At 40.2% G+C, this 25,613-nt stretch overlaps 1 long non-coding RNA gene across 1 annotated transcript in view; it reads right to left on the bottom strand.

Annotated features, from left to right (window-relative positions):
* Positions 1–2,304: 2,304 nt before the first annotated feature.
* The window catches only part of LOC309480474, a 29,178-nt gene continuing 5,869 nt past the window's right edge, over positions 2,305–25,613 (bottom strand). The window contains exon 2 of the long non-coding RNA XR_014199653.1: positions 2,305–2,479. This is a non-coding gene — a long non-coding RNA (uncharacterized lncRNA). The remainder of the gene's footprint in view (positions 2,480–25,613) is intronic.

The following is a 25,613-nucleotide window of genomic DNA, read 5'->3' as shown; positions in this document are numbered from 1 at the left end:
ATGACCATTTTCACTTTTTATCACGAAATTAACTCGTTTCAGCTTCTTCTTCTAATGTTCTGCCCACAGAAATGGCGCCGGGTCGGCAAATGCCCGTATGTTGTGACGTCATGTAGGAACTATGTATAAGTCAAAGACTACGTCCGTATTGGATTCAGAACGATGATCAAAACAGATGGAGTAGATCAAGCTCAACACTCCCAAAGCTTCACAGTCATTTACCCTGCCTGGGTTGACATTTCATTCAGCAACATTAGGCAGTTTTAAACTTGAATGCTGTTTAATGTTTGAGGGTCGTGTTATTTTACATTTGCATAAGCAATCTTCAATAACTTGTTTCTGCTTATTCTTCATCAGTGTTTTGATCTGGAGATTCTGTACTCTTTTAGAAGATGCGTAATAGCGCCCCCTACAGTGAAAACATGGATAGCCTAATTCAGTCAATGGCGGGGAAAGAGTGAAGTAGTTTTGAAGTAAATTCCTGTACACTACCAGTTGAAGGGCGGTGGATTCTGGAGTGGAATCTAATGAGTGATTATAATCAAGGTATTAATCAATATTTTTCCTTCTAAATATCAAATGAGTTGAAGACTATGGAGATGTGCTACTGCCTATCAGTCCATGTGTGGAAATTGACTATGTTTATCTATTTCTTAGCCAATCAGAATCTTTCAACCTGAAGCAATGGCATAGCTTAGACCTTGGTGAAGGGTATAATTGTTGCTGTGATCTTTGTAACTGTAAGGAGGGCGGCCTATGAACTGGACTTTTATGAGTCTTGAAGCTGACTTCTGCCTGAAGAAAACGGCTAAACCATCTTCAGTAAAAATTCTCTTTAATTTATTGTAATTCTGACTTTTGTCTTAAATTGACTGCACTTCTAACTCATGGGGCTCGTTCTTCGTACGTTGCTTAAAACATCCGAGATCAAATGAGACATCCAAGATGATATCATCGTGCTAATCATGATCCGGCTAATTAGGTTCTTCAAACACACTTGCCGGATATGAGTATAGCTGGATTGAGTTATCTGAGATAATTGCGCGTTCATGCGCTGGTTTAAAAGGGGATATGTATTGATAGTAGAAACATTGATAAGCAACGCTGCTATTGGCTGTTCAGCGTGGCCAAAGAGCGGGCTCAGTTTTTCTCTTCAGCAGAGCAAGAACTAATAGTCGAAGTTTATTCGGAATTTTAATGTTTAATCAAAACGTCAGGGAACACCTCAAAGTCTGCAAAAGCCAGGAGAGAGGGCTGGCAAAAAGTAGCAGACAATTTAAATCCGTTAGAAGTGGCCATGTTAGATGTTTTTATCACTTATTAGCCTATATTTTTGTATTTTAATAATTGCATAATTACTTTGTTCATTGTAATGTCAGTCACCACACTAGAACATGGGAACAAATAAAAGTGAAGTACAAAAATATTCTACATAATGGTAATTTTGTGTTATATTATAGTCTCTTAAAAGGCACTGTTAAATAAATGGTGGTCTGTTTATAAAAGCAACCAAGAAAAAGGCTGAGAAAAAAATAGAAAAGATCTTAGCCTACACTGTAAAATAATTTTTGCTGCATTAAATTAAGGGCGTATAGTCATTTCAACTGTTAAATCTTGAGTAATGATGAATTGCTTTGACTTGTGAAAGTGAAAACTGATAAACTTATGTTAATGTAAAAATATTTTGCCATGAGTTATTGATCACATTTTTCCCGAGTGTAGTTCATTGTAATGACATTGTGTTTTCCTCTTTTGTGCACTTTTACATAATACACCAACACTTGTATCTGTTCCCAAGAAAGTGGTGGCTGAAATATGTGCAGTAAGTGGACATTTTCTAACTTTCCAAAGGAAAGAAAGTATAAGACTTTGTAATGTCCATTTGTTTCCATTGCACTGGACAGATAACTGTCCAGTGCAGTTACCTCTCAGATAACTGTCATATGGAGGAACTAGCCTACCTGCAAGTGCATAAATAACTTTACTTAATTTATACTTGAATGCTTTATGGCTGCAATATAAGTTGCAGGATTCCACATCTACAGAAAGGCCTATAGAAGAGTCTGCACAGACAGAGGAGACATAGGCCAACAGGTGGGCAGTTTATAGCCAACTATATATAGCCAACTAATATCTCTTGTTGCAGACACTTGACCACTGGCTTTTCTTTACAAAGAATAATTGAAATAAAACTCAAGGAACCAAGCATATTTGTCTTTTATTAAACATTTAATGAAAAGTGTTTTTTTTGTGTGTTTTTTTGTGGCAATGTTGTGTAATATGTCACATGCAACAATGTCACGGGCCCTGTCAGGTGTGCAACCCTCAGACTTTTCAGACACGGAAATCTTCCCTTTAGTTAGCCAAAGTTCATTTCATTGTGTGCCCTTGTCCTGGCTAGAGCTGCATTGTAACTGGTTTGGGTCAGGGAATGGGGTCATAAAACACCTGTCTGCAGGCAGGAACATGTCATAATCACCTATGAAAAAATGCAGTTCTGTTAGGATCAGCATAAGTGTATGTAATAAAGTGAGCTTGATATTTAATTGTGGAACTTTCCTTACCACTTTCAAATAATGTGCATAAATGTGAATCTCTGAAAATTCTCAAGTCATACACAGATCCTGGCCATTTTGCTTTCACATTTGTGATATGGAAGATTTTAGTCAACTGCGTTTTTTTTATTTGATATAATATTACTAATCTGGAATATTAAGAATCACAATAGTAACTGGGCTGCACATTTACATTGTGAACCCCCTTTCTGTACACATACTGTAATCCCCTTCATTGAGGCCTTGATGGCAGTCTATGGTCTAGCCAGACTAGCCTATAGGGACGTTCCGCGTGACGTCACGCCATTTGGAGCAGCCATCTTGACGGAATAGAAAATGCTAAACCGCCGGTGATACTCGTGATACTACAGCTCGTCGCGAAATATTCCTATCATGCCCGAGCAACGCTGTGCAGTTGGATGCGATCAGATACGTGATCATACAAAAGGAATATCTTTATACCGTATCCCAAAAGAAACAAAACGGAGAAACAAGTGGTTGGCGGCAATAAACAGGCAAAACGCTGATGGCGGTGTTTGGCTTCCAACTGTTTGTGATATAAGGTACAAGAAGTAAAATGTAAACAAATTATAAAAGTGCATGTAAAGTATACAATAAAGTTTAGATGAAATTATACAAGGTTACTTGACTTTTTAGGTCTATTCAGTTTTTGTAACTGTCTATGACAAAATGTCCATGACAACCGGTTATGTCCATGACAATTTTGTCCATGTTATTGTCCATGACAATTTTAGAACTCTATTCTATTCTGTTCTATAAAAAAATTAAATAATAATCTGCGTTAGATTAAACTGAGAAGGGTCATAGCACTTGCATATTGTTGTCCTACTGTTAGTTTAACTGCTTCTATTGTTCTCATTTGTAAGTCGCTTTGGATAAAAGCGTCTGCTAAATGAATAAATGTAATGTAAATGTAAACCGATAGCCTGCTAAGCTTTTGTAAGCTTTTAATGAAGCTCCGGTGTAGCGTGATGGGAAGTGAATAAGGTAGCTGTAAATGTCACCGAACTCAATGTCAGGAAGTTTTTCTACACATTTAACGTTAATGCATGTAAAAAGAACTTGTGGTGCTTCATATGGATCTATGATTCCTAATTTCTTTATCTTCCTCTTGTATATACTTGTATATATATCTTTTTGTGATGCTAATAAGTGCGATGACATGACGTGAAGAGTTAGCTGACGGCCACTGCGCTAATAATAGATAACTTAAGTTAGTGGTGGGGGGAAAAATCGATTCTGTTCAGTATCGAGATATTTTGCGCACGCAATTATATCAATACTGTAGCGCAAAGTATTGCAATATTTAGGCTAATTATAAAATAATTATACTAATAATTATATTATTAGTATAATAATATACTCTCTAATATATTACCCACCCCTAATAATAGATCCATTGCCACTGAGTAGCTGACGGATGTATTCCGTCAAAATGGCTGACACGCGGCTAGGGGTCACGTGACTGGGAGATCCCTATAGTCTGGTACCAATCACGTTAGTGAAGCCTGAGTGACATATAGCCTACTGTAAACGAGCGTATGGGACGCTCAAAGGGTTCGTTAAAGGAACACTCCACCGTTTTTTGAAATAGGGCTTATTCACCTTCTTTCCCACATTTAGATAGGTGGGCAAATGCATTTTTGTCTCAGTGCATGCATTGTTTTAGTTTGACAGGGTCGGCGCTAGCTTAGCTTAGCATAATGAATGGAATCCTTTGTTGCCAGCTAGCATGTCCTGAGTAAAAGTGATAAAAAAAAAAACCTAAAAAAACCACCTAATTACTTCTTGTGGCCTGGGCGCAGAGATATCACACAACACATGAAATCTCACGACTTCCGTCAACACACCGGCGTGAATAGTAGCTGGCTATTTTTCCTACAGTACATGAATGGCAATGAACATGGCTAATTTTGTGAGAGACAAAGAGGGTGACTTCTCAGATACATGTAGTCAAAAGCCAGAGCCAGAACCATACCTGAGTTTTCAGAAGATGAGCTGCGTGCTTTGGAAATAGAACGACAGGAGGAGGTTGCGATCGCTCAACAGCCTGAGGACGTGAGGATGAGAGCCAACACGAACTGGTGGTATCCCGACTGAAAAAGAGTGTCTGTGCTGTGGCGAGTGGGACAAGTTTCTGCCATCGATGACCAGGCTCAGCGCGTCAGATCAAGATGAGCGTGCGATGAGATGAGTTGTGTCACAGCTACCGAGGATTTCACGGCGTTGATCCATCCTGCAGTAACTTTTACTCTATTTTTTTTCCCGGTGTGATAAAGTGAACTGGAAAAAAAGCCCCACGCTGAATGGACCAAATGGACAACTGTCCACAGAGTAAGTGATTATTTTAAACATGACATATGTATAGATCGACCCATATTATACCTGTATTCACATTCACATATTATACCACATATTCACATTTCATGTGTTGCGTGATATCTCTGCGCCCAAGTAGCAGTGCTTCGCCTATGCTTCCCCCTAATATAGTCCCAAGTCAATATCTGCCTAGGAAATCGCCTAGTGTTAATCTGCAATGCTATTTGTACTCGTTGTGAATACGCAGGCCACAGGAAGTAATTAGGTGTATTTTTTTTTTTTATCACTTTTACTCAGGACATGCTAGCTGGCAACAAAGGATTCCATTCATTATGCTAAGCTAAGCTAGCGCCGACCCTGTCAAACTAAAACAATGCATGCACTGAGACAAAAATGCATTTGCCCACCTATCTAAATGTGGGAAAGAAGGTGAATAAGCCCTATTTCAAAAAATGGTGGAGTGTTCCTTTAAGCACTAACAGAAATGGTGGTGGGAGTTTCCGGTTAGAGAAACTGGAGCAAGAGAGAGAGTGTCCCAGCAGAAGGGTTTTATTTTGATTATCTCAGCATGTATGAAGTATTACAGGCATTTGCCCATAGGTATGTGTGGTCTACAATGAACAGTGAAAACAAAATACAATATAAGTTTGCTAGTATAAACAGTATTACCGATAGCATAAAGAATAGTCACTATACAAAACAGAAGTAATAGTAAATCAGGTTATCATTACTCTGTTAAAGTGTATTCAATTATTTAAAATCTAAATATATAGCATAAATGATTTGCTTACATATCAGAATTATATTGCAGAACATAAACCACTGAACAGTATCAAACTAGTTTCAACAAAGTAACATACATAAAAATACCTCCAGGGGGCATTGTTGGGCTTCCGTACACAGCCGCCCCCAAATGTTGCTTGCGACATTTGCACCTGGTAGAAAGCCCTTCCTAGGTGGCAGGATTGGTGTTGTCATCATCAATGAGTTTGGGAAGTGGAATTAACCGAGCTACAGGTCTAACATAAGTCCGATCTTGAACCTGAACTGCAACTGTCCTTATACGTCCATCAGGTCCAGGGAAGGTACGGGTCACCTTACCCACTGGCCAGAGGGCTCGTGGAAGTTGTGGGTTAATGATGAGTACTACTTGGTCAACCCTGAGCTTGTCAGTATCCTTTTGCCATTTTTGTCTTTCCTGGAGACTTGGCAGATAGTGATTAATAAATCTAGCCCAGAATTGGTCAGATTGCTGGAGTCATACATTACTTGTGGGAGAGAGGAGTCATGGCGACCCATGAGCAGGATGCTGGGTGTGATTGGGTCTGGGTCTGCGATATCCCTCCACCTCAATCAGAACAGTGCGGAGGACTGTATCAGGGACTGTCTGTTCCTTTAGAATGACTTTCAAGGCTTGTTTCAATGATTTTACTTCTCTCTCCCAAATACCACAAAATGCGGAGCACTGGGAGGATTAAATCTGCAAGAGATTTTCTGTTCGGCTAATTGCACCTTTAATCGAGGTGCCATAGCTTCATAGGCCTCTTTAATCTCTCTGTTCCCTCCAACAAAGTTGGTGCCATTATCAGAAAAGAGCTCGAAAGGCTTGCCTCTTCTAGCTATAAATCTCCGTAGAGACATCAAGAAGGCATCAGGGTCGAGACTCTCAAGTAGATCCAGATGGAGGCATCGTGTGGTCATACATTTGAAGACTATTCCCCATCTCTTTTCAGTTCGTCGTCAAACAGTCCATTCCAGTGGAATAGAAGGGGGGCTTATAAAGCCTAAGACGAGCTGGTGGGAGATCTGCCATCATAGGGATGCTAGGTTGGGCACGCCACTTTTGACATTCAATACAGCCAAGTTGATGTTTCTTGATGGCTGTTCTGCCTTTCAAAATCCAATAGTGACGTCTGAGCTCTGCAAGGACTCTTTCTGGCCCAGGATGAAGGAGATTGACATCATATTCCTTAATAAGGAGTTTAGTTATTTGATGACTAGGATCAAGAACTATGGGATGCAGGGCATTCGTGTCTACAGTATATGTTCAGCATGACGCAGTCTCCCTCCAACCCTAATTAGCAGAGCATCTTTATCATACTCAGGAGACAGAGACACTAGCCGGCTATTGAATGGTAAGGATCAGTTTGATGATAGAGCCTTAACCTCCCCTGGAAATGAGTCTCTTTGAGCTTGTTGGAGAAGGAGCCTTTCTGCAGTAACATAATGTTCAGTTACATCTGCTGGCAATGTGGAAGATTGAGCCACCCCGTGTAGGCACGCCACTGTGGCCTTTTCCAAGTCTTTCCAGGTGTTATACTGCTTTGCGTCTGGGAGTTGTACATCATGACTAGTGCGTAGGTAAAGACAGAGTGCTGACTTCTTTAATTCAGTATCTGGTTCAGGGTCAGTAACTAGCATGATTGGCCAGGATGTTTCTGGTTGATACAAGAAGTCAGGTCCCTTAGCCCAACGGTATGATTGTGTCAACTCCTTTAAGGACTTTCCACGGGTAATGTCGTCTGCTGGGTTATTGCCAGAATCCACATTCCTCCAGGAGTTAACATCTGTGAGGGACTGAATTGCAGCAACTCAAGTTCCTACAAAGACTTTATACCTGCAGGAGTCAGCCAGCAGCCAGCGAAGGACAGTGGTGGAATCTGACCAGAGAATCACTTGCCTGAGGGTTACTGTGAGTTCTGTTTGGAGAACTTTAGCTACTTGTGCTCCAGTAAGTGCTGCACTTAGTTCAAGTCGTGGCATTGACATTTGTTTCCTGGGGGCTACACGTGAACGGGCCAGTACAAATGAAATGTGTACATGACCATCTTTGTCTTCTGTGCGCATATATGATACTGAGCCGTATACTCTCTCCGAGGCATCACAGAAGATGTGTAGGTCTCTGGTGAATGGTTCATCATGCACTTGAAATGGAGTATAGCATCTGGGAATCTGTTGTTCCTCCAAATCAGGTACCCAGGTTTGCCATCTATTGCGTAGGCTGTCAGACTCAATGAGGTCATCCCATCCCACATGAATTTTCCAAAGATCCTGAATAAGTATCTTGGCTTGGGTGGTGAATGGAATCAGGTACCCGAGAGGGTCATACTGCGATGCCAATACCTTGTAGGTATTTCTCAAGGTTGGTTTGAGACATTCCACTTGGCGGGGCTTGTATCCTAAGGAATCACTGAGACAATTCCATTGCAATCCAAGTGTGCCCTCTAAGACAGCTATTCCCAAACTGTGGTCCGCTGACCACTAGTGGTCCGTGAGGGTACTGCAGGTGGTCCGTGGAAAGGCAAAATAAAATATAAAATAATATTTTTTTTACCTTAATTTTACCAGGAAATTCCCAAAAAAATAAAATAAAAGAATAATATGTAGGCCTATATTGATATAACATTTTAATTAAATTGTCAAGTTATTGTGTGATTACTAAAATAGCCTAGTGGTGTTCGGCCTTGACATTCAAGTTCAGTGCCGTTAGAACCACAACATTGGTTCGGTGGATAGCAACAGGTTCTCTGAAGAGAAAAGGGCAGAGGCAAATATGTTCTCATTATCACATCACACGCATAGCCTTTAATGGTGCGTTCACACCGGACGAAATTTCGCTTCAAACTTTTGTTTTTACGCGCGTCAATTTCGCTCTCGACGCGCGAATTGATACAAAGTGGTCAAGCGTATCACTAGACGCGGTAGGCGCGAATTTGACATATGATCCCTTTTTGAATTTGACGCGCTATTCGCGTCCGGTGTGAACGCACAGTTAGGCATAGGCAGTAACGAAATGTTTATAAATGGAATGAATAAGGCCTGTTATTATTTTAATTTCCAGTTAGTTTCTTGATCTCGCGTTTCTGAAATGTTTTCCAGATGTGCTGTTAAGTGGACAAACTCAAGCCTAGGTACTTTTTGAGGACTTGTAAAACTAAAACTCTGAAGATTAATAATCCCCTAAAATCACCAAAGGTTTTGAAATGTTGACTATATTCCAGTGTTCTGTATAGATTTCATACACCATTGCTATGGAAATAAGCCTGTTGTTCAAATGAACCTGATTATGCCCTCGGGCGCTTGAGTAAATAAATAAATAAAATATGTGGCAGCCATTGTGTGCAGTAAACTTTCTTTTAACATGCCTGTTGTACTGATGTGATGACCAATGATAGTTTTAGAGATAGTAAGCCTATTTAGAGGTGCAGATTAATTCAGGTAGGACTCTGTGTAGACATATTTTATTATGTGTATTATGAGGTGGTCCGCGAAAATTCTTGATTACAAATAGTGGTCCACACACACAAAAAGTTTGAAAACCCCTGCTCTAAGAGATCTGGACTCTTTTGGGATAACCATAGCTCACTGCTTTGTGACCTTGCTTCTGATGGATGGTGTTCAATGACTTCTGGTTTGTTGCTGGCCCATTGGCGGAGATCAAACCCTCCAGTCAGCAGCAATTGCCGTAGGCCATCTACAAGAGCTCTAGCCTTTTCCGTTGATTCCATACTTTGACGACAATTGTCTACATAGAATGACTGGGTAACTGATTCTACGAGAATGGGATCAATTTCGCTGTTGTCATGGGCTATTTGTTGCAGTGCATATATACTGTAGCACAACAAGGACTGCACGTTGTGCCAAAAGGTAGGACTTGCCACTCATATATCTTTGGCTGCTCACTCCTTTGCATGTTTCTCCAGAGGAAGCGCAGGATTGCCTTGTCATCTGGCAATAGGCGAACTTGGTGAAACATTCCTTTCACATCTCCGCTCACAGCCACGGTGTGTTGTCTGAACCGAAGCAGAACTCCAAGTAAAGATGGACCAAGTATGGGACCAGGAATGAGGAGCTCATTCAATGATTGACCCTGATACAAGAAAGAACAGTTAAACACAATCCTGTTTTTGCCATTGTGATTCACCATATCGTGTGGAATGTACCAGGATTCAGTGGTCTTCTCAGCTTCCTGAGTGGAGATTACTGCCACGTAACCAGCTTGCTCTAATTTGTTCATCTCAGTGAAGTATGCTTCAGAGAGGTTTGAGTCTTTGGCGAGTCTCCGTTCAGTGCTGCGAAGGCTTGCCAGCACTGCTTCCTTTGGAGCTTTAAGGGTGACAGTATTTGGTCATCTGAGCAAAGGAGTGGCATATTGTAGAATGCCGTCCACCTCTATCCTAGAAGTGCATGTTTGGAGTACTGTCAGAGCATGCTGGTCCTGAATAGAACGAGTAGCTGCTGTTTCATTAATGTAGGGCAGGGTGTCAATCTGCCAGAGACGCTCAACGTTCTTGAGTAACTCAGCATTCTGAGCATCTATAGAGATGTTCAGACATTGTTGATCACAGGGAGCAGTTTGGCTGTACCCCACAGGGCCTTGAAGAGTCCAACCAAGTCTGGTGTGAACAGCTATTGGGGCATTAGGAGGTCCCATTCGTATGGGTTGAACTGGTACAAGTAAGTGAGGCATGTCTGACCCAATGAGTAGCAAGGGTTGTGCTCGCTCAATCTGTGGCAATGGTAAGGACCGGATATAGGCATATTTGTGTTGAAGAGCAGCTACTGGATAAGAATGTTCTGACAGTCTCAGATTCGCTGCAGTGAAGACATGATTAATCTGGAACTTCTTAGTTGGTCTGTTTAGAGGTGACACAGAGAGGGAAACAGATGCTCCATTCAATTGAAGTACATCCTGACGTATTGTACGTAATGTGAGAGTTTCAGGCACTGTGGTGAGGTTTAACTGCTCCACGGCTTGTGGCAGTACAATGCTATGCTCAGAGCCATCGTCTAACACCGCATATGTCTCCATGGCTTTATCTCCGTTATGAAGTAGGAGCTTAACTACCTTAAGCATCACCTTTGGAGATCGGTTCGGACGATCTAAGTATACCTGTGAAGGGGGAACATTGACCAAAAGAACACTCTTTTGTGTTTGCAGTACTGCTTCATGATGAATGGTAAGGTGCAGCTCTTCAGAGTGCAGTTGTCCGAAGCATGTGTCCTTCCACATTTCCAACAACGCTTTCCATCCGTTATCCACTTCAGTATTTGCTCTGTGGTTAGTAGCTTAAATTTAGAGCAAGAGTTCAGGAAATGGTCCCTATTGTTGCAATATGGACAGTACGGTTGAAACTTGGGTGTCTTGATTCCTGCTTGTCCTTGAACAGGTGAGGTACTGTTAATGGAGTAAAGGATTGAGGTGGATCTATCCTTAGAACGATAAGGTGTGCGTGGATCCTTCTTAGGTGTCCTGGTAACCTCACATTGATAAAGCGCTGCTACTCTGTTTGAAATGCGCTTAGCCTGAGACTTAAGCTGCAGCCATGCAGATAAATCAGATAGGGTGTAGGTGCGGTCAGTGCCAGTCTGGAGAATGCCATGGCTAAAGCAGTACTCCACAAAACTGTCACAGTATGACGGTGGCATTTTGCTCAGAAGGCGATCAACATGAGATCCACATCTTAACACATAGCCATTCGGGCCTTCTAAAGTCCTGAGCATACAAATGAGTGGATAGATAAGGCGAAGTCGTCAAAAGCTTCAGCATCTCAAAACTTTAGAGCAGGAGCATTTAGTAGGGCACCTAGCTCACACTGGACTAGTTGGCGTGGTTGACCATATTTATCTTGCAGTGCTTGTAATGCAGCTGTGTATGGCCAGGGATCATGCATGTAAGCCTTTGCAAGCTGGAGAGCACTGGGAAGTTTTAAGTGACCTAGAAGCACTTGATACTTGTACTGTTCACTTGAGTGTTGTTGGTTGTTCAATAGGTTGTCCAGTGCCATTTTGAGCAGTGCAAAGTCACTTTCACGTCCAGATTCAAAGGTCGGTATGACAGGTTCTGGGACACCATAGGCAGAAGCAGCTAACATCTCTATTCCTGGCGGCTGGGCTTGAGGGATATACATTGTTGTCTGAGCTGGAAGGGCATGAGATGGAACTGGGTGAGTGGCTGGGAAAGCCATTTGAGAGTGAGGATACAGTACTTGGTATGGATGAGGATGTACTGAAGCCCCTAAGGTTACAGGGTTCAGAGGTGAAGCTATTGAGGGAGGCACACTAACAGCCAGTATCTGATGGTGGGTTACAGTGGTGACACGGAGGGGTTGGCTGCACTCTGCAACTGGGTAAATAGGTTCTAGACTCTGAAGTGGGCTGAGCTGCTGCAAGAGGGGGTGATGACCATGTCACTACGTTAGGATGGCGCACATCAGGAGTAAAGTCTGGGGCACTGAAGGAAGCTTCAGTTGCTAAGGCTGTGGTTGGTAACAAATGTGGTGCTGGAGGAGGCAATACTGATGCCTCAGAAGTAAGAAATACAGGGTGTGGTGTGGAATGTCCCTGCATTTGCTGGTCAGATGTTATGAAAATATCACTAGTAGCAGCTCTCTGTTGAAGTGGGCTTGCTTCAGGTAGTGCTTCAGGTGAGTTACTGGTGATGCTAGATTGTGATCCAGATTTTCTGACATCATGGGTGTCCTGTTTAAGGAGTGAGGTGACTAGCTTAGCAACCTCAAGCTCATTTTGTACTTTCTTGAGACACCGTCGTGTCGCAATTTGTTTAGCCAATGCTTCTCTGGCTTTGAGTGCTTCTCTAGCTTGGTCATCAAGTCTCTGACATTCTTTATCTGCTGTAGTGTCCTCTTCGATCTGGCGTTGTAGTTCCTCTAGTTCAAGGGCCTTTAATCTCTCTTCTAGCAATGCAGCTTGGACGTCAGAGAGAGCGTGTCTTGGTGATCTACTTGATGTATGTTGTGGCCAATTCTCTATCTTTGGTTTAGGTCTTCAATGTCTGAAGAAATCTTTCAGAGTCGAAGTTTCAGGTCCCAGAAGAATAAACTTTATTGTACAAACAACAAAGTGAGACGCCGGCTGGCCATCCGGACATCTAATTTTACAATGGTTTTCTCTCAGATCTTATACCTTTTTTCTCATCCCTTGGTGTCCAATTTCCTCACTTGGTGTCCAATTAGCGTTAACATAGTTATCTTTTTCTCTTTGCTCCTCCTCGTCACGTCGCCACGATTAGAAACACCTGCATTAATGTCCAATTTCTATTGGTGGCCATACTGGTGCATGCGCTTTATTAAATATGATTTCATATATGGTGTTTCGGGTACTTTTCCACTCTTGTCCTTAGACTACCTTTCACCCAGTTTTTATCCTGTCCTCACACAACCTTTTCCTCGTAAACACTTTTGACAGGTTCAGTGTTTCCCATCATTTTGTCCCCTTTGACCCGTTCTCTCTGTTTCCCATGATTTTAGGTCTTCGTTTCCCCTGCTTTTAGGCCTCCCATATCTTAGGCCTAGTTTCCCTAATATTCATATCATGCATTTGAATTGGACTCATTTATGAGACAAAGGAAATTCTCCAACACATCCCCCCTTTGGGACTAATTTTAGTCCCACCTTCAACTATTACTTCCCAGAATGCATCTTCATGAGTAGGGTACCTCTCTTTCATTATCTATCCAATATGGTCAATATAGACCATCCATCTTTTATCAACAGACCCCCATCACAAAGGTACACTCTGGAGGAAGAATGAGACCAAACATCTCCACCCCTACTTGGCTAGAGTGGAGTAAAAGATCTCACCTTCCTATAAAATCATCATTTTAAAGGATATGTTATTTCAAACATCATGCTTTCAATACTTTCAATCCATCTTGTTGTATAAACTTGGAGTTTAGTCTCTATCCGTCGGTGCCAGAGGTACTGCGGTGCCAGAGGTACTGCACAGGCGCTTCCGGTGGCCTGGAGTGCTATCTGGGTGGCTCCATCGTTGCCAGAGGTGCCCTGGTCTCACCTAGGGCGCTATCTGGTGTTGGAGCAGACAGCGGGTTTTTAAACCACCAGTTGAGTCAGCTCTTGTCTCTTCAACAGTCGATGACCGCGCTTGCAAATAATTCCTCTTTTGCACTATAACTATATACATGTTCCAATCTCAAAATATAAAAAGTGAATAAAGTGATTATTAATAATAAAAACGTTCTTATCTTTTCCCTTTATGTCTGGTTCCATTACCTCGTACCACAGGCAATGACCTGCTTTAAACCTTCTGTCGTCCCCTCTCATGCACAGATTATATAAGTTTGCAGCTGTTTTGATTATATATAAACACAGTTTTTTGTAGGATTATATAGGTAAAATATTCGAGAGATTATATGAGTAAATATTTTCAGGAAAAGGGCCCTTATGAAAAGAACAAAGAAATACAGAAAACCCCTCTAACTAACTTCCTACTCTACCCATTATCTAATTAGTCTATCTATTTTACCCCAAAATAAAATACACAGTGGGGCTACCTCCCTCTCTTACCAAAAACAAAGTCAAGAATGTATTAAAAGTAATAAAGTGCCCTTTTCCATTCATCCAGACCCTTATAAGAAGTCATCCAGCTCATCCATGCCTGGGCCAATGGAATGCACTCTTGAGTTGTAGCATCCAGTGTCCATTCCCAATGGTCCTACCACCACATTGATCATCTGCTTGGCAGCTGCGTTGGCTAGCATGGATCTGAGGAAAGGCACAACACAACAGAACAACAAAAGAAAAACAACAACACCCACGGCTATTATTATGCCCACCTTAATGAACCATTCTTTCCATCATCCAAACCCAGAATCAAACCAGTTTCCCAAATCTCTGTCTCTTCCCGCATTTTCAGCGACCTCTTGTCTCAGTTCCTTCAGCTTTTTCATGGCCTTAGTAAATGATCCGTCCGGGGCTGTATTATTTGGGATAAATGTACAACAGTCAGTTCCAAACATTACACACACTCCTCCTTTTTCTGCCAGTAGCCAGTTCAGAGCTTGTCTGTTTTGCCATGTCATTTTGCTGGTGTATTTTAGCTGATGGCCTAAGGCATCCATTGCTTGACCATAGTCTTAATTGTTCTGTTGATTGTCAGAGCTAATCTGAGATGGTACTGTATGCCAAATCTTGGGATGACTTCTTTGGTTAAATGTTTATCAGTTTCTGCTCCTTGGTCTGCTGAGGGTTCTGCTTCGACCCATCTGCTAAATCTATCTATGAAAACTGTATCTGTATATTTTTCCTCTTACTGATTTGATCATGTCCACATAATCCATCACTAGATGTTTGAAGGGTCCTTCTGGAACTGAGATAGAGCCTTTTGGAGTTGCTGTTCCTTTTCTGACATTATTTTGTGAATCTTTGTCTTTTTTATTTTTCTAATGTTATTTTTCTAATAATCTCCCCCCTTGCGCAATGGTCAAAATCATGCACATCTAAAATTAAAATAGTAAAAAGGGTTGCTAGTGTAATTATTTGTCTTTTAATACCTCATTTGTCCAATAGTCTGAAGTTGAGGGTTTTGCTTATGCCTTCTTGACTAATGATATAGACTTAATGTTATATTCAATTATCTATTCTAAATTCCAAGGTGTGAATACAGCCAATTGTAAATTAGTAACACAACTCTGATGACAAAAGCTACTGAATGTAAGCAATGTGGCATTCCCCATGTGACAGTGTCTAAATGTTTTGAATAACACAGCTGGTCGATATCAGTTGCCATTTGATTGTGTTAAACACTGCTGTCATAAACCACAATTTTTCAATATCTAATAGATACAAATTTCTGGTAGGTCTGGACATGCTGTTGTTTGAAAAAAACATTATCAATTTCTCTTATCTGATTTGTCATTCATCTGTTAATTTAATTTCTCTTCATAATCTTTTCTTCTGTTGCTTATGAGATGCTCTTTTAAATGACTGGAGATTTTAGCATAATCTCGAATTCATAACCAACAATATCACCATCGTGCAATCCCTGATAATGACAGCATTTGTGACATCACATGTTTGTAATTTGTGTAGTCACTATTTTTATTTCTAAACCTAAAAAAAAAATTAACTATTGACCAAGATGGAGTGACCAGCACCATAACTCTATCATCCACATGTTTTGTTGTTGAACATATTATGTCCTCTTTTTTCCTGATAGAGAGCTCAGTATCACTCAAGCTTATATCAGCTCTGTCTTGAAAGCAGAGCCCAAAAGCTCTCTGTTCAATGGACAACATCATCAATTATCTAATTATGCATTTACCCCTAGTTGGTTAATGCATTAGTCCCTCACTATGCTAAGTCCAGCGTCAGTTGTAGTTAATTATTGAGTCATGCAAACACTTCCCCTCCCATTTTTTTTAATGCTTACAGCTGGACTAATGTCTATTGAAAGAAAGCAAATAGAGAGTGTCAGCTTCACAGAATATAGAGAACTGCTGCTGGACCAGTGAATAATCAAAATACAATTTATATGGCCTATCAATAAACTTTGAAGCGGTCTCTGTAGTGATCATTGAAAACGCATCACCTGTGCCCACTCAGTAAAGGATGCAGTCCTTCTGCTTGGACCAGCGATCAGTTGAACTGGTTGGGCTGCTGTCTGAGTGTTTCCCTCCTCATCCGATACATTTGATGTGTCAGTCTTTGTTGGCATTCAAGGGTCTGGTGTCATGTTGGGAGTGGGACATAGTGGTTTGACTCTGGATGCTGGTGTCTCTCTGCCTCTCCTCAGTCTGGCTTTTGGCCAAGCCACGGAGGCGGCAATTTTGCATAATAGCAGGATGTTTTTCTTGGTTGTTTCTGCATCAACACAGTCTTTGTCCATACCAGCCCCTCAGAAGTTTCAGCTTCCTCTTCCAGAGAAGATGAAGGCCCACCAACCAAACGCCTCTTCTTTTCTCTGCAGCCGTGTCCTTATGTTTCTCGCTCTCACTTGTTGCACAGTCCAGTTGCTGTTGTTTATGTTGAGGGAGCCGTCCCAAGAGCTGTCTGGTGTCATCTGGAAATTGAACACTCAGAGATCCGCATTAATCAAATTCATCCTTTATAAATTCTGCAACCATCTCTTTCAATTGTCCCTGAATTTCAGAAGTCTCATCTGGTTGATAACAGCAGTTTCCCCATGCAATTTTAATAAAGCAAGTTCTTCTTTGCAGAAAAGAGCAAGCATTTTTCTTCTTTGCAGTACGCAGAAAATAGCAGTCTTTCAGTCTAAATTGCCTTATTTTCAGTCACATATATAGTATTTTTAACACTCGTTATATCGATCTCTACTCTCTCAAGCATTTTAGGATTAAATCAATGAGTCGCATTACTGTGAAATGTGTATAATACAGTATGGCTGTTAAAAATGTCTGTTTAGCTTGGTCACCCAATCCTGCTCTTTCAACACAATGCACAAGTTATTTTAAGTTAACTCAATCCAAAGATCTCAATTTCTGCAATGGCTCAAATTTAAAACTGTCCCCCAGGGACAACAAGATGCAAACATCATAGGCTACGTCTTTATATAACCGGTCAGTCATACCCACATCTAGCATGTCTCTCTCTATATAAATATTTTATCTCTAAATATTATATCTTTTATGTCAGATATTTCTATAAACCTTTTTTATCAATTATTTGATTTTCCCCTGGGAACTACACAAACCACTTATACTAAGGAGAAAACTCCAGTGTTTTTGATGGTCACCAGTTTGCGCAATCCTCCATATCAATCCCTGTTAGGCCTGCTTATTAATTTAATAACCCCATAGACCGATCAACTAACATTTAAGCAATTTTTATATTTTCTTTCAGGTTAATTTCTTATCAATTATTTTATTGGTGTTTTCTTGGTATTTATGAAATTAGTCTACTTTTAATTCTGACTGGATTAGCAGATTTCACCAATCTTACTTGATCTCTTAGTAAACGGTTTTTGAATACCTTTTCATTTATTTATTTATTTTTTACGAATGTTTCAGTGTCTCTGCACATAGCCACATCTAATGTTCCCTCAGCTGGTCATTTTGTTTTTAGGCTTCTTTCCCCATTTTTGGAGGGTTGTCCTATAGTATCTCTGCAAAATTAATATTTTGATCTTGATGTCTCTACAGGTATTGGTGCCATTATAATCTTAATTATTATCGGTGTGTTTCACTCATTTTTAGTGTATCCTACTAACCCCAGCTTGCATCTATTCTTAACTAGTTTTCAGCAAGATGGTCAGACATTTATTAGGATATCTGATAGTCTTTCTCAGGTATTTCAAAAATGCAGTTCCTCTCAGGTCCACTGGTGGGGACGACAGTTACAAATAAAATCTCTCAATGTGTTGTTCAAAGTGTACACCAATGTATTGAAAATGGTTACTCACTTTCCGGTTTATATGCTAGTCAGAACTAGGAAAGGTGAACTCTTTCTCTCTGTCTCCCTCCTTTCCTTCCTCACACACACACATGCAGTCTCACTTTCTTCTTGCAGCCCCTCCTCTCTCTGTCAGAGGCAGCCCCTCCTTTTTGCCTCTCTTTCTCATATTACAGCAGTTCCTGCCTTTGTCCTTCCTCATTTATAAATTCCTTTTCCAACCAAAAATGATTTCTTATGCCTTTTGTTAATTCTAGTGTCTGTCTTATTTGTTCCTCTTCTCGCTGCCTTCTATCCCATCGTCTATATCTATCTTTTTCACTGTCAGTAATTCCGTTCCACATTTATTCTCACTTAACTTTAAGACTTCTTGAAGAGAAAGAAAAACTTTATCAGTTGTCTGTATTCCCTTATTCCCCTCTACCTTCTGTGGTTCTTCACTTCACATACAATTGTGCTTATTTTATTTCACTCTTCATTCATACACCCGGGATTTCAATCACACACTTTCATTCATTCTTTTGATATCTTTTTGTTAAAAATGCAGAAACAATGCTTGTTTGCTCAGTTCTTACTTAGCAAAGGCTGTGTTTCTCTGTCTGGATCACACCACCTGCAGTCTGGCAAATGACCAAACAATCGACAAGGCCAGCTTCTTGGAATATTTTTTGTTCTTTGATACTTATATCTTTGTATTCTTTTTTCACTCGTTTGTTTGTCACCATCCATCCAATTTGAATAGCTTTTATCCTTGTATTGGTTTCTTAATCAAATCCTCTGCTTAGTCTCTGCTAAATTTGATTTTCACTTGCAGCTCAGCAAACTATAAATTTTATTGACTAGTTAGGTACCTTTTTGGCAACAAGCCCAAAATAATCTGGTCACACGCCCAGACCTGGCAGTATGCCTGGACCGGACAGCTTGGCCGTACGCCCGGACCGGACAACTGTTACCCCCTCCTCTCTACTCCTTAAGATTCTTCTCTGACTTAATATAATGATAATTTTATATCTTCCATTCAATTTTATTTCAGATCACTTATTTCAGCTTGTTCTTTTTCTTCAATAAAACTCATTAGCAATTCTTACTTAAAACAATGTTCTTTTTACATATACATATATTTAATACTCATTCAGTTTTAGTTCAAAACACTTATTTCAGCTTGTTTCTCTCTTTTATTTTATTTTTATTTTTTTATAATAAAAACTTATTAGCAATTCTTCCTTGAAACAATGCTCTTTTTACATATACATATGTTTAATACTCTTTCTTTTGCGCTCTCTCTCTGCACTTCTCTTTGCAGTACTGATAGCGCTCTAAAAATAATCTTAACGCGCCCGGACCGGACAAACGGCACCCCTTCTCTCTCTACTTTTCTCTCTGCACTTCTGCAGATCTTTCCTCCTAAAAACAAACAAACAAATAGTGTGCTTTTGCACCTTTTGACACACTTAATTCGCACTTCTTGCGTTTAAGATAAACAAACAGACATGTGACGCAATCTCCACGTCACTGTAGCGTACTTCATACGCTACACGCACTTCTGCGTTTAAAACAAAGAAACAAATATGTGACGCAATCTCCACGTCACTGTGACGCAATCTCCACGTCACTGTAGCGTACCTCTTACGCTTACACGCGCTTCTCGCGTTTTAAGACAAACAAACATTTATGTGACGCAATCTCCACGTCACTGTGACGCAATCTCCACGTCACTGTAGCGTACCTCTTACGCTTACACGCGCTTCTCGCGTTTTAAGACAAACAAACATTTATGTGACGCAATCTCCACGTCACTGTGACGCAATCTCCACGTCACTGTAGCGTACCTCTTACGCTTACACGCGCTTCTCGCGTTTTAAAACAAACAAACACACAGTGCACTTCTCTCGTCTCGTTATTCAAACACTCACACACACACACTCATATCATGCATGCGTTTTCTCCCTATGACCCAAAAATCAGACTCTTCCTCTTTTCTAATTTATTTTATCCTTTTTAGGTTCTTTTGATGGAGGAGTATTAAAAATAATTAACAACCATGATGATAGCTTACCAGCAGTGACCACACAAAACAAAATATAAGCAAAAACTGCTTACCTTTTTATTTTGGCCGGCCTTTGTTTTGTGTGCGCTCCGCCAGGAGCCCCCACCACGGCTGCTCGGCCTCCTCTCTTCCTCCTGGCTGGCGTTCGCCAATTATGTTGTGGCCAATTCTCTATCTTTGGTTTAGGTCTTCAATGTCTGAAGAAATCTTTCAGAGTCGAAGTTTCAGGTCCCAGAAGAATAAACTTTATTGTACAAACAACAAAGTGAGACGCCGGCTGGCCATCCGGACATCTAATTTTACAATGGTTTTCTCTCAGATCTTATACCTTTTTTCTCATCCCTTGGTGTCCAATTTCCTCACTTGGTGTCCAATTAGCGTTAACATAGTTATCTTTTTCTCTTTGCTCCTCCTCGTCACGTCGCCACGATTAGAAACACCTGCATTAATGTCCAATTTCTATTGGTGGCCATACTGGCGCATGCGCTTTATTAAATATGATTTCATATATGGTGTTTCGGGTACTTTTCCCACTCTTGTCCTTAGACTACCTTTCACCCAGTTTTTATCCTGTCCTCACACAACCTTTTCCTCGTAAACACTTTTGACAGGTTCAGTGTTTCCCATCATTTTGTCCCCTTTGACCCGTTCTCTCTGTTTCCCATGATTTTAGGTCTTCGTTTCCCCTGCTTTTAGGCCTCCCATATCTTAGGCCTAGTTTCCCTAATATTCATATCATGCATTTGAATTGGACTCATTTATGAGACAAAGGAAATTCTCCAACACGTACTGTGGCGTGATCTGGATGTAGTGTTGGAGGCTGTACCAGAGGAAATGGACTTAGATGAATGTCTAGAACAGCCTTTCTCAAACTTTTTTCAGTCAGGGCACCTTTCAAAAGTGCATAAAATCTCAAGGCACCCCAGTGTAAAATATAATTTAAAAACACTGCATAACCCAAATGTAAATGCAAATTTTATATATATATTTATCTAAAATGAATTTACAATTTTATTAATCCGATCATATGTTTAACCCTTTCACACGTAAATTTAAAATATTCTGGCTGACCCGCCAGCGTGAGTTTTTCAAGGTGACCGTTATTTAGAATGTGTCACTTTATGGTTTCCATGGTGACGCGTCATTGCTTGTCACGTGACACACCGCAGCAACAACAGAGCTGAATGAATGATGATCTGCTTTTATGTCATTTTTCCTTTTTTATTCAAAATATTCACAAATTTGTTAGATATGGCATGAAATATCTGATATTCCGATTGTCAAATATATGCAAGTGGAAGTGTTTTGTTTTTTGAACACAATTATAACGATCGCGTTAGTTGAGCTGTTTGCGCGATGGGCGCCGCCATGTTAGTTTGTGCCACAGACGCAGTTCAGAGAATCGGATCTGTTTTGGATTTGTCGGATAAGTGAATTCATCCACTTCTCCCGAAATACATAAAAGTAAGTGGCAGGTGAACTGGGAGAAGAATAGAGTAAACTTTAAAGTTACTTACACAATGTGTATCTGATATGAATAAAACTAATTATAATGGAAAGGATTATTATTGCCTCTTCCTTTGACATCAGTGTGTATTTTACAAACTCTAAATGTATTGTTTTTTTTAGTACTTATGTCTGAAACCTAAAACAAACATTATGTGGATGAAAACACTGAAAAGTTGTGATATATGACAGCTGAGCGCGCCTGTCTCTGGCTCAGCTCCAGCCAACGCGCGAAAGCACATTTGAATTTAGCAGTTGATCACGTCATGCACTGACCGTTCTAATCACACCGGTGCTCCAGGGACCAGCCTAGACTGATCACACCGGTGTGAGCGTACGTGCGAAAGGGTTAAAAAGAAGAAGAATGTATTTATGTAAATTCAAATATATTTCTATATGAAATGTCCGAATTTTTTTTCTTTTTTTTTTCTAGCCTTTTTGGCGGCACCCCTGACACAGTCAGGGGGCACCCCAGTGTGCCGCGGCACCCACTTTGAGAAAGGCTGGTCTAGAATGTCTCTGTGAAGAGGCGTCAGCTGGGGGTGGAGCTGAGTGCAGGTGTACAGGGAGCTGGACTTCATAATCTTGAAGATGGGCTGGGAGATGTCGCTCTCTTTGTATGCGGGGTTGGACCGCGGGATCTGCTGTGCTGGCAGTATCAGGATCCATTTCTACTGAAGTGTATCCGGCTCGAAGGACCATAAACGAGAGTATGGGACGCTCAAAGGGTTCGTTAAGCACTAATAGAAATGGTGGTGGGAGTTTCCGGTTAGAGAATCTGGAGCAAGAGAGAGAGTGTCCCAGCAGAAGGGTTTTATTTTGATTATCTCAGCATGTATGAAGTGTTACAGGCATTTGCCCATAGGTATGTGTGGTCTACAATGAACAGAGAAAACAAAATACAATATAAGTTTGCTAGTATAAACAGTATTACCGATAACATAAAGAATAGTCACTATACAAAACAGAAGTAATAGTAAATCAGGTTATCATTACTCTTATTTAAAATCTAAATATATAGCATAAATGATTTGCTTACATATCGGAATTATATTGCAGAACATAAACCACTGAACAGTATCAAACTAGTTTCAATATGACTTTACATGGATTTGGATAGCATGCAATTCACACAGAAATATAATTATTCAAATTACTAGTTGAACTAGTACATTGTGCAGATGACAGTAACAATACACAAAATATTAAAGTTTGAACAGCATAGAATGTAAAACAGATAACTTACTTCTTAAACAATCACTCACGGGAACAACAAACATGCAGCGGACCGCTTTGTGTAAGAACGCATGTCAGTCTCTCCACCTATGGACTGCCCTCTGTTCCTAGTTTAAACATGCCCCGACTTGTCCATGCCGTGCAAGCACCAACAAAGTAACATACATAAAAATACCTCCAGGGGGCATTGTTGGGCTTTCGTACATACTGTAATCGGCATGGTCATGATTGCATGATCTTCATAAAAAATTATGATAGCCTAAAAAAACCTACTTTAAAAAAAACTGCTTTACAACATTGGGTCTTAAGTGGCTTGGAAATGCCCCAAAAAAAAAAAAAAAGCGCCAGGTAAACTCCGAATGACACGACAGACAGCACTTGCCATCAAGTTCATCAAGTTCAATAGTGTAAAGGAAAGAGCCACTCGCAAATAATCTTTTGTCACTCGCAAAAAACAGTTTGTGCTGTAGTTAAAGCCCGACTCCGACAAGTCGAAAATAAATGTGCGTTTCCAACAAATGAATAATGTAAACGACAATCTCACGAGTCACGAAAAAAAAAAAAAAAATCTCAGAAAGTGCACTATCGCGCTGCGCTGGACTTCCCGTATCAGCTCCGCTTATGAAGCCGGGATCTAATCCTGTTAACATGAAATAAGCCTGCTCCCGAGCAGGTTTAAGCTTACGGACCTGTTGCTATGACAGCAAGTCCAGGATGAGCTTTGAAGAACCAAACAATCCAAGATCATGCCAAATCGCCAACAATCAAATCCAGCTAACTGAGTTAGCGACGTACGAAGAACGGGCCCCAGGGGTAACGGTTATGAGGTAACTTAAATGAAGGACAAGAATGGTTTTGGACAAATTTGCTTAGTCAAGTCTTTTTTTACAGTCTATGAGTCAAGTTCATTTACTTTTTTGTTTGTGTGTGGAAGGTGTGTGAATGTGCGTGTGTGTCATCTTTAAAGGGCATAATAGCTCACTGTGAGGTTTATAAAGTGAATTTAAAATTGATTGTTGCCAGTTTAAGTGCTAATCAGATTATATGTTTCACATTTCTGTGTTCATTTGTTAACAGATGTAATTTCCCTCTCATTGACATTCATAAATGTATAATACAAATTTCAGATCTCAATTCATTCCTGTAGAAATTAATAAAAATTAAAAAATATGACCAAGACCTCATATAATTCCAGCACAGTATGGTCAGCAAAGATACAGTCGTCTTAAGACCCTTGTAAATATGAGTAAATGTGCTGACAGAGGCCCGCTGAGTTTAGTGGTTACCGACAAAAGTGTCTGGACTGCAAAGTTTTTAGTTTGACAGTGTTCAGCAGCATACATCCATTTCAGCATTTCGTCATGAGCGCTCAGTCATGCTTGCACATTTGTCAACATTCTTTAAATTTATGCAATTACTGGTCAAATGCATAATCAGCACTGCTGCAAAGTATTTTTGTACCATTAATTCCCACTGTATAGATGCATATTTGACTTTATAATTGTGTTGCAAGAAACATCCTTCCCCATCCTTAACATGCATTTCCAATATGAATGTACATGTATGTTTAACATTCTCACCTTGTCATGGACTTAGAAGCACATATGGTTTTTAGTTAAAATATGTTTGGGGTACATTGACCTTTCAGGATCTTTTTCATTGAAAAGGTGGCAAATCTATATATTAGGTGTTTTATTAAAGAATAATGTATCAATACCTTATCCACCCAACACTAGTTTGTGCAATGTCATTTATAACTGCTCTTTTTTATTTCAATGAAGGTCAAGTCCACCAGAGGCAGAGTTGGCATTAAAGCCACTGGACAAAAAGGAGAAATATTAGGCACTTTCCACAAATATGGTGTAAAATAGAACCTGAAATACTCCATTTAACAAGTGGTAAGTGAACGCTTAACCTTCAGAAGCAAAGGTGACTGTCAACCACATCTGATCTAAATATTTATCATAAAATCTTGATGTGTTACGCAAAATCTAGACTAAGTATTAAGTGTTTGATAAGAAAAAGGACTTAAATATTGTTACAACAATGAATATAATTTCACAAGATTTAAGTGATGTTTTTACACATGGTAAAATTTATGTTAGATAAATAATTATAGGTCTATAATAGTGTACACTATTTGGAAATGTGCCACTAACTCGCTAGCGAATTTAATACCTCAAAACGAAGCTAACAGAAAGACAGACGGGCCATTGTTGTGAGTGGCTCTAGTGATTGTTTTGTTAATGGACTCTTCTCTTTGTCCGTGCTCAGCTTGGTGTCTTTTCTTCAAGTTGCAGTGGCAGTCTCATGTCAGTCGATAGTTTGTAATCACGATTCTCTCCTACCGAAGTACCGACCCTATTTCCTCAAAGCCGCCTTTTCACTGCAAACGACAAACGACAGCCGTCGGACCGGAAGTAATTAATTTCCAATGGAGAGTCGTACGGGAGCTGCGGGGAGTTCCGATCATATGCGTATGCGGAAATTTCGGTTCGATTTGAGCTTCGGGTGCGTTGAAATATCTGAACTTCTGCGGCTACACCGTATGCGACCGGTCGACCGGATGTGATGTATTCTAATCAAAACTATGAGCGCGAAGCTAGAATGAACAATATTTTAATACTTTAATGTAAACGCTATTCCTGCAAAATGACGGTTATTAATAATTATGGCTGAAAAAAATATTTGTATCATTATTAAATCAATATTTATATTGATTAGCTCTATAAAATCGACTATTTTTTTATATTAGATGTA

This window comes from Leuciscus leuciscus (genome assembly GCF_965113295.1).
Source record: "Leuciscus leuciscus genome assembly, chromosome: 18".
Taxonomy (NCBI): domain Eukaryota; kingdom Metazoa; phylum Chordata; class Actinopteri; order Cypriniformes; family Leuciscidae; genus Leuciscus; species Leuciscus leuciscus.
This window is presented reverse-complemented; position numbering and strand designations above follow the sequence as displayed.